The following is a 13601-nucleotide window of genomic DNA, read 5'->3' as shown; positions in this document are numbered from 1 at the left end:
AGAGAACTTATTAGCAAATTTCTGAACTAGCACGTCAATGAAAGTGAGCTCATTAGACTTCTCCCTTTCAAAGGTGAATTTGAGCATGGGATAGAGTGCATTAAGGTGTGTAAGAAAATTCCTACATGCAGCTGCAGATTCAAATAAAACAAACGTATCATCTATGCATTGCAAATATGCAAGAGGTAGGAGGTTAAGGGTCACTCCATAGAAAACCTGTTTCTCATGGAAATAGATGAAAATATTAGAGAGAGCTGGGCCTAGAGGAGATCCCGTGGCAACACCATCTATTTGGGCATATATGGTGTCATTAAAGCTGAACTCAACTGCACAGGTTGCTAAGTTCATAAGTTCAATGAATACAGATTCAGAAAATGGCAGCATGTCAACATTGCCATGATATAGTGACGCAGTGCAAATGTCTGTGGCGTCCTTGGGTGACACGTTAGTAGCCATTTGCTTACTGTGCAAGCTTGATGCTGAAATAGGGCACATCAAAGCTCTCCTCTGGGATAATGGCTACCACAATCAGACATTGTTCATTGTGTAATGCACAGACTCACCAATAGGCTTAAGATGCCACTTGCAAACCTGAAAATTGCCCAGTCTATCTCAAATTACCCTGGAAGGATAAGGTAGTTCAAAAATTTGAGCAACAGGTGAAGCTAGTCATTTCACACTGCTGCTATGCAGTAGCAACACAAATGGTATTTTCCACGAACAGGATGCTGCCATCAAGCCAAAAAGACGGTTTGCCTACCACACAAATGAATAATGTGGTATATGAATTCCAGTGCCTGTGTGATGCTAGGTATGTAGGCCATATGTCGCAATGACTGTCAGATTGTATCAAACAGCATGTCCCTTCTGCTGTTCGCAATAGGCAGAGTACTGATTGTACTCAACCAGCCCGTACTTGCAAAACTCAGAACACAATGTCTAACGTTTGATGTGATTCCGTGATTGGACAGCACTTACTGAACAATCCTGAATCCTGCTAAGAATTACACTAAAAAACAATTAAAGATTGTCAGTCAGGCTCGTAATGTGGCTCACTTAGACTTGCTCGAAGATGCATATATTCATATGCAGGGACCAGTCCTCTAGAGGCAAAAGGAACATGTCTAGGTGTTGCACCTTTTTGGAATCAAACAAAAGCATGGGGGACAATAGTTCCCTGGTGCATTCTCCATGGGAACGCTTTGACCAATCAGAGACAACTTGCCAAGCAATCAGCACCCTTTTCTCATGTGGTTTAAATTGTTTCTCCCTTTGAAATTTGGCATTCTTGCATTTTTCCTGATAAGTGCAAGACGAAAAGCTTCACCAGCATGTTTCTTTTTCACCAACACCCAAGTACATACTACCAAGCAACTACTTAAAAGATTTGTATTGCTTCACTGGAGTGTGCTCTAATTTCCATGGCAAGTTTGTTAGCTAGAAAAAGGCTCTTATGTTCATCTATATAGCATTTAACATTACCTCAAGTAGTAAGTTCCATAGTATTTAGCACCAAAATTTTAAAGATTATGCCATGTACACAGAGGCAAGAATTTCTGGCTATACTAATAAATGCATTATAAATTATTTAAAGTACTTGCCAAAGATCAGATATTAAGTTCATAATTTTCTGCTGAAAACCATTTTCCAGTTGCTGGCACATTGGAATACTTGTTGATCATATACTAAAGCTGCATAGTAGAGTTTAAATCATTTCATATAGTAAGAAGGTACGAACCTATTTCTTTTATGCTGAGTTGAAGTGTTTGGTTAATCTTAATTCAGTTCCTATTGGCATGAGCCCACAAGACACCGCTGTTCTCATGCAGTAGGATGTTAAGTTTTAGGCACATTGTTGGGGGAGACCAGTTTTATTTACATCTAACCTGTAGTATGTCTGTCTTGGAAGCTTTTGGCAGTGATACTGGATATATAGAGTGTCCATACTCAAGCAGAAAAAGCCCTTATCTTGAGCACAAAATTCACCAAAACTATAACTGAAAAAATAAGTAACAATAAAAATGAGGGAAACGTCATATGGATGCCACTTACTATTGAAATGAATATGTGCAATAATCTACAAAAATCAATCTTTCCTCACATTTAGTGAACAATTCAGGACTAGCTGTGTGCCATTAGAAATGTCATGAAGTATACAATGCATAAAAACACATAAATCTAAAGTTTCAGACCTAACATGGGCTATTTTACATACTGGGCTCTTGCACATATAATGTAACACTTAATTGGTGAAAAGTGATGCCACGATTTATAATTTGCAGCATTTTGATCATATTTTGCATTATTTCTTGAAACAAAGGACCTCTGTTGTTTTGCTTTACTGGGGTATGTACTGATGATTATTTTCTACTTCAGCCTTAGGACCATATTTTATAGAGTCTTATGTTTCTGATTATTGGAACAGGCATTCTATAATGGTAGCATGTTGGTGAGAGTGAGAGAACAGAATATTACACTGGGACGACATGTTGAGCAGTTCTATCATATATAGTCCTCGTGTCTGCCAATGCATTGTAATTGCAGAGACAGGCTGTTTAGATCATTATAAATGTTTCAGGCTCATTTTCCAACTTTATCGTTGATATTTTTGTTACTTTACCATTAACCACCCATGGCATTTCCCCATCCTGTAATACCAAAATGTATTCAAAATCAAAAGCATTTGTTAACCTATTTGAATGTTCCCTAGAACAGCAGAAGTACACTTACAGAGCGCAACTAAATTGTTCTCCTACATTGGAAAGTGCAGCAAAGATTATTTTTGCCTTGCCACTTGTAAGATTTAACACTAGTTTAACCATTTTTAATGACTGTAACCAGTACTTTATACAGTTTAGAACATAGGAATAAATAGAGGATTACACACTGGGAATGAAAGGCCACATTGTGCTTAACTCTAACCTAGTCTCTGTAAATGGCAGCACCTCAACAGAAAATTGAATTCTAGTCAAAATAATGCTAAAATGTTATACCAATCATTTATTTTTGTTTTTACAATATTTTTATGAACTAGCTACACTTCTTCCAATTGCTTTTACATTTATCATCTCTCCCAACTGTTTGTATCTTAAAAATTAGTAATGCCTCAACAGAACAGTTTTCCACTCTAGGCACCCATGCCAGTGTAGCGTATCCAGTTGCAGTGAACATCACCTTCTATATTGCCCTAACCATGTACTGTTCTTCAAGAAGCATCTCCCCATGATATTAAAACATTTCACTGCTGGGCCTCCCTGTGCCAAATTTAAATTGCTTCCTCCTCATCATTCAGCTCTTGTCTGATTATTCCATCCTTACATGCCAGGTTGTAGATTGATAAATGTTGGCAAACATGTATGATTACAATGAAGCAACGAAACACATGCATGTGCACATACATACATATATATACAACAGCAATTTCCACGAAAATGTAACAGAAAATAACTGTGATTTTATAGATCTGCAAATATCATCAAAATAAATAACATAGAGTTGCCAGGTTAATAAAAAAATAAACTTACAACATTCTAGTTATAGGGTAAATCCTGCAATTTATATTTTGAAAGGTAAATATTCTTCATCAGAATTAGATAAAGACATATTTGATATTCGATAAGTAAAGGATTACAGCTATCTCTGATACACAGGGAGAGACATCCTAGCAGTACAATTTAACGCCATGTAAGTGGACAAGGCATCCCACTGACATTGCTGTCCAGTCAGGAGAAGCAGAGCTGTGCATTTGATCATTTAAAGCTCATGCATAGTGCTTTCTCTGCTCATCAGCCTGAAACTGCCAGTGACATTTTTAAAGTTAGGAAAGAGATCACTATCACCGACTAACACTTTTCCAAAATACAATTTAAGGCAATTGATCTTTGAAACATCTCAAACTTGGTTTCCATCTCAGACTATAGTTATACCAAGTCAGTGGACAGCCCAAACAGTGTCACATTTCTTGCTTTTACTGTGTCTTTATACAATGATGTAAAGTTGTTTTGAGTGTAGAAACAGAAGTATAGTCAGGAATGATGAAGTGAACTGACTTTTAAATGTACTGAAGCCAGGAGGTGTAAGATTAGAGCAATCTCACATTGGGCATCATACAATCCAGTTTGATCCGAAGCCATATGGTAAGAGTGCAGGTGGTCCACTGGACTTTTTTAAAAACATACTTTTGAATCATTTTAATATCAGGAAAAAACAAGCACTTCAACCCATGTTTTCCTAATATTTAAACTTCTCTGGCTGTGGAATGAAGTTCTGTGCAGAGCTCTCACAACACTGGGTGGAATGCCAGGTTCACCCAGTTATAATTCAGGTTTTCCAAATGGCGCACTACACTGTAGAGTTACTGGTCTGAGGCCATCATCTGTGATGTAACAATACCCTTAATATGACCTGGCTCATGAGTTTGGCATCCATGCACATCTGAAACCACTTTGCATCAACACAAAACCAGAAGTATAATGACAGAGTAAGTGAGCCATAACTGCACTGTAACCAACCATCAATGTTTTGACACCAAAGCAGACCTATGTGCTGAAGGAAATTTGCCTCCTGCAGTCAAAGGAAATGTTAAGATCCACCTGAAACATTGGGAAAGTAACAAACCTTCCTTTGCAGCTCAAACTCTCCAAAAAGAATCAGCCTGTTACCAGGCATTCTTTTCCTTGGCATTGTGAAAGGATTCAGAATAAGGTACTGCATTATGATTTTGTGCCTTATGTTAAATTGGTCTTATTTTGCACTCATGAACTGTGCATTTTATGACTTGTGCTCGTAGATACTGGTTTTTGTAATTTGTGGGAGAACACATGAATATTTTGCATTGTATATGTGTAGAGAGTGGAGTTGATCAGGCTTTTTAAAATGATACAGGTGGCCTGTAGCACACCTGCTCACACACTGGTTAAGGTGAAGAAAATAGAATTAAAATTTGAGCCTGTATGGTTCTCTAGAAGTGTAACCACTCCTGGATACAAATGAAACATTCCAACATTGAATATTTGTTGTAAGACTTAGTAAGAGTCAGTATTGAGTTTCTTAAAACTGGATTTTTCAAAAAAATTTTCTTAGTAGTTAATGCAATAAGTAACTATTCAGAAATACTTTTCCACCAGAGTTTATTACAAAATGAATTAAAGACCTAAGTGATTCGAAGATGTAAAAGTGGCCTTGTCTATTACTCTCTCGTTTCATAAACTCAACTGCAATTCTTCCAATAGAACTGAAGAGAAACTGTTCATTTGTCAGGACATGAAAAGAGCCACATATTTTAAATTTTTTCCTGAAGATAGTGGCCTTTTAAATTAATGTTAGCTCTGAATAAGTCCTGTACATTAATATTTGTATGTTACTATTGTATATTGCCTCCAAAACATGATACAGTAAGTATTCTACAAATAGCTATTGTAGAAATTGTTGGTAATGCCTCATTTGGATCTTCTCGAAAGAAAATCTTAACATTTTCCTAACATTAACATGTTTGTGAGAAATTTCAGTATTGTGACAGTCCTTAGTGTATGATTTCTGAAAACAGGATACCATCTACAGCACCACATATATGAAATTGATATATCTATAATATATTAAAAACTTACATCTACTGCACTTTATGTATCAAACTTTTCCAATATCAATTCCTATTTCGACATCCGTAATGAAACCTGCCCACATAGAGGTGTCACAATATAATTACACCCTGCTGTAGCATCTTGATCTTGCATCTCCTGATTCCTCAGTCTGTATTACGGAGAAAACCCTACTCTGTAACTAATTCTACACCTCTGTTTCGCAAACTGCCACAAATTTTGTAAGAGTATTATACAACAATAAAGACGGGATGTATAAGTTTAAAATGGGGACCGAATTTTTTATTTATTTTAGAGATACAGCACCAAAACAGGCCCTTCGGCCCACTGAGTCTGTGCCGACCAACAACCACCCACTTATACTAATCTTACATTAACTCCATATTCTCTACCACATCCCCACCATTCTCCTACCATCTACCTACACTAGGGGCAATTTATAATGGCCAATTTATCTATCAACCTGCAAGTCTTTGGCTGTGGGAGGAAACCGGAGTACCCGACGGAAACCCACGCAGACACAGGGAGAACTTGCAAACTCCGCACAGGCAGTACCCAGAACTGAACCCAGGTTGCTGGAGCTGTGAGGCTGCAGTGCTAACCACTGCACCACTGTGCCGCTCATCTATCTGGATGTCCTGGCCCAATTATTCCTTGCCCTCTAAGCTCCCATTACCTGAAGACTACATTTGATCTTCACTTCCTGTGGGCAATGCCACAAGAGATTGATAAGAATATTAGAAAAGCTTTGAGATGTGTCCATCACACAAGCAAGTGTGCCTAATCCAGAAATCCTGACTAAGTCAAATTCTCCAGTTTTATTACTTAATCTCTGCGCACATCTCTTTTGAAAATTTCTTCCAGCACCATACACACTACTGAACAGCATATCCTCCAAACCACAGAATGCTACAGGAGATCGACCAATGTGAACCAAAAAAAAACAGAAAAACAAATTGGAAATAGACGGCACCTTAAATAGCATTTGAAGCAGTAAAATAATTTGATGTTTTGGTAATGCAGCTAAGCTGAACACCCTGCTGTACATCTCTGGAATTTTCTGTTTTTATTTTAATTTACAGAATGCCTGGTTTTCTGTTAATCTATATGATAAGAAGTTGATACATATTGGAAGTAGTGATAAATCAATACATATGGTGATTGGTAGAAGGATTAGAGGGGATATGAGAAACAATTTTTTCACCTAGAGGGTGGTGGGTGTCTGGAAGTCACTGCCTGGAATGGTAGTGGAAGCAGAAACCCTCAACTCATTTAAAAGGTACCTGGACATGCACCTGAAGTGCTGTAACCTGCAAAGCTATGAGAGGTGCGATTAGATTGGGTGGCTAGTTTTTTCAACCCTTGCCCACAAGATGGGCTGAATGGCCTCCTTCTGTGCCGAAACTTTTCTCTGATTCTACATGTTTCCACATTTTCAAAAAGAAAATGCAGTACATTATTTTAGATTTCCTACACTCATAATTGCAGAGCACAATGCGCTGAGCAGAGGGATACTCCGTCTCCCATTGAGTATTTGAAATTGGATTGGAAAGTTAAATTATAATTTTGAAAGCGGATGCCTCTGACGCTGTGTCATGTGATAATGAGATCATCAGATATACGCCACATAATTAGCTCCACATTTCCGATCTGCAGTACCTCCTTCAGAAATCAAAGAGCTGCGATCCTGCCTGCAGATTTCTTTTGAATATTTTCGTTTTAACGTAAATGGTGATGGCATCTCCTGGGAACGGGCTTGGCAGAGCTACTGAGCCCAGCAGTGCGAGACAGCTAAATATACTTACATGACTGAATACAGTTGTGACAGAAACATTCTGAGTTAATTATTGTCTCTACTAAAGCTAGTTCAGCTCTCATCATGCTGCTGTGGTCAGTAACCCATCCCTTCAGTGATGTCAGCAGCATTCGTCATTTAAAGGGAAGCGATTCAAACAAAAAAAATCACTGAAAAATAGATGTGTAAAAAGTAATCAAATTTCTTTGCAGCTGTTGATTTGAAGGGGCTAGGCTTCCGCTTTCAGGCAATGAAACACAATTGATTCCTGATGACTGCATTACTCCAGGGCTTTGTAAAGAAATTTTAGTATTAGAACTGCGGGCCAGCCTTGGCTAAGTTAGTAGTACACTTACCTTTGCGTCAGAAGGCTGAGGGGTCAAGTATCAATCTATGAGTTGAGCACAAAATTGAAAGATGAAGTACTGAGGGAAAGCTGAATTGTCAGGTATGCCAACTTTTGGATGAGATATTAAATTGAGGCCCCATCTGCTTTCTCAGGTGGATGTAATAGGGAGAGTAGCAGAGGTGTCCTTCAATAAACAGCATGAAAACTAGCATTATTGGCTCATTATCACATTGCTGTTTGTGGGAGCTTGCTGTGCACAAATTGGCTGGTGTGTTACCTACATTGAAACAGTAACTACACTTGGAAAGTACTTTGTTGGCTTTGGAATGATCTGAGGTGCTGAGATGCACTGTATAAATTTCTTTCTTTAATATATGGATTAGGACTTCTATTCAAATAATGAATGGGGAGGATATCTTGGAAATTTATATTTGAACAGAATTTGTGACTGGATAAAGCTTCTTGTTCTTTAGCCTATTCCAACAGGCACAAAACTATGTTTTACTATGTTCCAGATTACAGTACAACCCAGAAAAAGTACAAGGCAGTGAACTGAGACTGTAGAACTGGCAAGCAGTTTTCACCAACATGTTAAACATGATTTTAGATCCATCATTCGGGATCAACACTGGGTACAAATGACAGTTGCATGGTAGCATATACATTAATTACAACCATAATAGATCTGAGAAACAGTTTTATTTGATGACCTCAACACATAACAGTTATGTACCAGGACTGAAAATATGCTGGCAGATGTAAAATTATTAATGCTAAACATCTATTATCTTTGTAAGGATAAGAAACAGAAGTTGGTTAAAAAGCCACTTCAGAAATGTTGGACCCAGAGGAGTTCAAACATTTACAATGCTGCAGATTAACCCAAATGCTTTTTAAAGATCAAACCTTTCCAAAAGATGTATAGTGAATACATAATTGTGGCAGGAAACATTGCATGTTGAACAAGCATTAAAGAATCATTACAAATTAGAGAGCAACACGTTTTTGAACTAAATAACTTCAGAAGTTTTCATTAAATTTGAATGGAAGTTCTGAGTTCAATTTTCACTTACATTGAAAAAAAATGAAGTGAAAAAAGAATTGAGTTTTTTGTATTAGTTTCATGTTATATGATTTACTTTGTGTAAACATATGAAATTTCTTGTATGTTATTACAGTCATGAAACTTCAATGTGGCCCTGTGACAAATTTTATATTTAGCTGTCTCTATAAATTAATTTATAGGTTTAACTTTAAGTCCAATGTTCCCATAATTGTTCTCTGGTAGATTTCTCATTAGGGTAGGTTTTCCAGTTCTGGCACTTGGACTGGATACATTGTAAACATTATGCTTGCACAGATTAGGAACACTCATTATCCATGACCACACTGCAGCAGGGGGCAACTTACAACTGAAACCCTTGCTGGACCGATATCTTAAAGTTGCTTTACACACCAAATCTAAAAGGACCTAACTTCAATTACATATTTTATGGGCTGGAAGGTGGCACTTGGATGTTTCTGTATGTGTTCTTGAAACTTGCATCATCTGAAGACTACTTCTCTGACTAAGCACTTTACGAATTCAGGTCTGCTATAGATACTTTCTCGGGCTCAGTGGCATTAGTTTCTTCTGGAAGCAGTGTGTGTGTTTCACTTTTACTCACACCACTCTGCACCCACTCATATGGTAGCAGAGCATGGGAGTGTAACAAGGAGACTCTCTTGTGATCCGGACTTGATCTCTGTGACATACACAGGTGTATTTCTTGAATGTCTCCAATGATGAATTGAGTTAAAATTAGATGAGGCAAAGTTTGGTTGCATTCATAAACAGCTTTATTTGACAGTAAGGTGAGAGGCATTGAGTGACAAGTATGATCTGTGCCACTTAGTTTAATTAATGGAACTTATGTTTGTGAAATGATCTAAAATTAAAAACATGCAATGCTATTCCAGTTTGATGGGTTCTCTTACTTAATTTAAATACAAAAACCACTCTGCATTCTCTTCTACAGTTTCAGGACTGTACTATTCCTTCTTCACAGCATTATGCTTCCTGACTGTCTGTGCAGTGTCTTCTGTCTAAAAAGATAACACCAATCATTGGTGTCGGTGTGCTACTTTACTCTTGACTGTGCACAATTAGGAAGCAATCAAAACCATCCTAACACAATGGCCCAATATTTACGAGGAGGCTTGGAGTGAGGCCAAAGAACCCAGGAAGGCTGAGGACGCAGAGGCCCTGCACATCTTAACAGAAGGGTCCCATTTCTAGGGGCCCCTCCTGCCTGGTGGCCGACCACATGGAAAGTGAGGAGGGCTGGAGATTGGGGCTAAGGGAAGGATGCTGGAGATCACGACTGGAGGAAGAAGGTTGGAGGTTAAGATGGGGGGAGGCTGAAGGCTTCATTGAGGGGAGTACTCCTATGATGGAATGGGGGCTTAAAATCGAGCATAATGGATGGAAGGAGTTTATTTCTTAAGAAGAAAATCCATTGCAGTCTTGAGGGAAAGTAACTCCTGATTAGCACATTGACCACTTTTCCTCTGACTTTGCATCCACAACCTAGACCCTGAGAAACTATCACCTAGAAAGCAAGCTTAAACTCAAAACACATTTTAAAATTGTTCATAGTTGTATGGAAAAATGGTTGAAGCATCCTGAAGCATGACAAAGACAAAGAGGCATAAAGCAGGAGGGAACCAACCCACACATGAGGAGCGGCTCCATGACTTTAAGTTCCTTTTAAGAGGCCAGACTGAAAATCCTGAGTCTGGAGAGCATAGCAGAAGTGAGGGAAGGTGAAAGCAGAGGCCTTCGCCAAAGTCAGTCACTCATGCTCACATTTTAGCACATCCATCATGACACACCATCTGTTTGAAGGGGTGCCTTGTGCCCAGCTTTCTAATATTTGTCCTTCTTCTATAGAAGGTTCCAAGAATCAGTTACAGAGCCTACTGCTGTACAAGAAACCAGCACCTCACACCATTCTGTCACTGAATTAATCTGTATCTAGTGTTGACATATGCATAGTCACTCCTTGGGATGTAGGTTCATGCTGGGTGAATCACAGAACATGACTAAGCGAGTGTCTGTAGTGATGCTAGTGGAAATAGGCTGGATGGCCAGTTAATGCTTTTCCTTAGCCAGATAATCCTGGCATTCAAAGGTCACAATGATTGCATTTAAAAGAAGGGCACTCACTGAACACAAACATTTTGTATAGTCCTTTGAAGGAGTGCTAACACCCTGCAAAGTTTGATGTTGACTATGGGGGAGCTGCAGCTATGCAGTTTCACCTGATCACTTTGGGAACCGCAGTTTTCCGTCTAGTGTGCGGCAGCTCCAGGGAATCTGCAGTTGGTACCTCTAGTGCTAGAGGTTCTTTGCGTAGTGAAAACCTCTCTCATGAATACTCACATTGCTGCTTTGGAGGCCTTGAACTCCAATCAGTCCTGTTGTTGACCTTCAAGATGCTGGGATGCTGGGGGATCAGATGGAGAAAATCATTATGCGAGGCTTCAGAAATGCCATTGCTGCCCAGACATTTGTTGCCCAGATTTTGGCTCCCATGCTAGCTCTGCTGAGGAGAGACCAGCATTCAGGCCATGGCTGTACAGACAAGGCAGCTGTTTCTTAGGAAAATGATGCATCTGGCCCAGTACTCAAATGACAGTACATGTGCCAGAAAGTACATAGGGCCAATGAGCCACTGGGCAGGCAGATGTAGTGGAGGCATTAGGGCCATCTCATGACCCACAACAAGGAGTCAAGCAGTCACATCATAATGTTTGCTGACATCCAGCATCCTGTCTCTCGGGAAGCACTCAGAGCAGCACTGGATTAACTGTTAGATGATGCTAAGGAGGTGCACAATAGTTAAGCATACTCACCACATATATTCATCCCCTTAAAGATATTAAATTGGTTTGCACTTTATTTCAACTATGCCCAGAGAAATTTCATCTGATGTTGGCTCGTGTGCAGCATAAACACTGGCATGGAGCCCTTCGGTCAAATGGCTTGTTTCTGGGCTATAAATACTACGTAACTATGCAATACTAGATGATGTAGAAAAAGATATCAGTAGATCAAAGAAGTGGCAGTTAAGGTTATGCAGATACTAATGAGAAAATTGGGGAATCGTGATCACTTATTAAAATACAACTTATATGGCTTTATAGACTAAAATAAATCTCTTACACAGAATGTCCAAGAGCACTGTAGGCTGGCCAAAGAAACTGCTTGATGCAGCAGGTGCCTGACCCTATGGATCACCACCTGATTTCCTGACCATTAACCATCCATTCTGTAAATAATCCCACCAGAAAGAAGATTTACCTGTCTTTAATAGATCAGAAAATGGAAGAGGTGTGTAGGAGGCCGACAATCCAATATTGCCTATTTTACATTATCGGCATGAGTTAAAATGACTCCCATTGTGCATAATACAAGGTCCAGCATAACTGAAATAAAAACAGAAAATTCTAGAAGTACTCAGCAGGTCGGGCAGCATCTTTGGAGAGAAACAGTGTTAATGTTTCATGTTGATGACTTTTCCTGCATTTCCTATTTTTATTTCGGATTTCCAGCACCTAGCATTTTGTTCTTGTGTCCAGTGTAACTGATCAGGGTCTGCTTTTGTGATCAGGATCCCTTGTTTTGTCAGGGCAGACTGGGTATGCCCAAATGAAAAATACTTTGCACGAGCATTAAAGTTATGTTGTACGAATGAGATCACAACACATCAGTGGCTTATTGCAGCTCTAAACCATACAAAACTATATTTTTCTCCTCTTTCCCTTTCATGCTGCCAGAGACAATTGGTGGATAATGTGTTTACAGCTTGTGCCAGTGCCATCATGAAATCGGCTACTAGGAAACTCAAACAGGTAGCTCTTTCTGCCTTATCTTTCTTGAGAGACTTGCATTTATATAGCAACTTTCATGTCTTCAGGAGAATTAATCACTTTGGAGGTGAAGTTATTATTGTTTTGTAATTAAAATACGCCGACCAATGTTTGCGCAGAAAAGTCCCAGATATAGCAACCAATCTGTTTGGTGGTTAATATTGGTTAGGACATCAGGAGAACTTCCTATTTTTCTCAGTAAAAGTGCCATGGGATCACCTGATCAATCATAGTTGGGCTTGAGTTAGACAGCTCTCACAATACAGCAGTCCCTCAGTACTACGTTGGCCTAGAATGTGTGTTCAAGTTTTGGAGTAGGCCTTGAACCCACAACCTTCTGACTTAGAGGCAAGTTTCTGATACTTCTGATAATAACTGAAATTAGAAGCTTAATATTTGCGGTGTTAACCGTGGAGCGGAGTCAACTCCCCCTTGTCCACAGCTACAGTTACTGGCTTAGTACAAAGAGGGGGAACTCAGTCCTTTCTTTAACTATCAATTTACTTTATTCATGTTGTTGTACAATGTAAGAATAAGGCTTATACACTTAGTTAGACAAAAACCTACAACTCCCCTGAGTTATACAGTTAATAACAAAACTAGCTAGAATTCATAAGCACACCCACTAGGTTCCTCTGACCTTTCCCTGTCCTAGTCACAGAATACAAAGGATATTACCCGAAAAAGGGAGAGTTAACGCTGGCCAGGCGTTCCGTTCTCTCTCTCTTCTACATCGTCGCCGCGTCGCTCACGCAGGGTCTTCCGCTTCCACGATGGTTGATCTCCAGAGTTTTCGCTGGCTCTATGCCCAAAAAGCTCTAATCTTATCCTGTTGCTTATCTCTCCAAATCTGAGCTGTGTCTTTTCGATTGGCTTAAGCTTGATCACCTCGTTCACAGCTTCTCTTAATTGGCCCAGGCCCAAAGACCCCGGTATCACACCGTGT

Source organism: Heterodontus francisci, chromosome 13 (genome assembly GCF_036365525.1).
Source record: "Heterodontus francisci isolate sHetFra1 chromosome 13, sHetFra1.hap1, whole genome shotgun sequence".
NCBI classification, from domain to species: domain Eukaryota; kingdom Metazoa; phylum Chordata; class Chondrichthyes; order Heterodontiformes; family Heterodontidae; genus Heterodontus; species Heterodontus francisci.
Note: the sequence above shows the minus strand (reverse complement) of the source record.